This window comes from Arachis ipaensis, chromosome B07 (genome assembly GCF_000816755.2).
Source record: "Arachis ipaensis cultivar K30076 chromosome B07, Araip1.1, whole genome shotgun sequence".
Classification (NCBI taxonomy): domain Eukaryota; kingdom Viridiplantae; phylum Streptophyta; class Magnoliopsida; order Fabales; family Fabaceae; genus Arachis; species Arachis ipaensis.
In genome coordinates this window covers 124,644,746-124,645,141 of record NC_029791.2, presented here as the reverse complement: position 1 = coordinate 124,645,141, position 396 = coordinate 124,644,746, and positions in this window count along the sequence as shown.

Sequence of the window (396 nt, the reverse complement as noted above, 5' to 3'; positions counted from 1 at the left end):
AATAAAAATGATAATTTACTCTTTGAAAACCCAAATAATAGAATTTAATGTAAATAATCATTGTGGGAGCGTGAGGCACTCATGCACAGAGAAGAAGGGGGCAAGTCTGGTTCGTCCACTTGAAATATAAAGAAATATATTATAAGTTAGTGTAATTGAATAAAGCTAATGTATTGATTATTGAATGGCGGGGTCGCATAGATTAAGCCAAATAAATTCAAACAAATGGGGCAATAGCTAAACGTAGAAAACACATATTCAAATTTTCATTAAGGAAACAAAGACATTGTTCTGCATGGAAGCAAATCAAAGTTTGTTCTGTTAAAAAATTAATTTGGTTTGTGCACATAAATAATTATATTATATTATTTTAAAAAATAAAAACTATAAAAACTA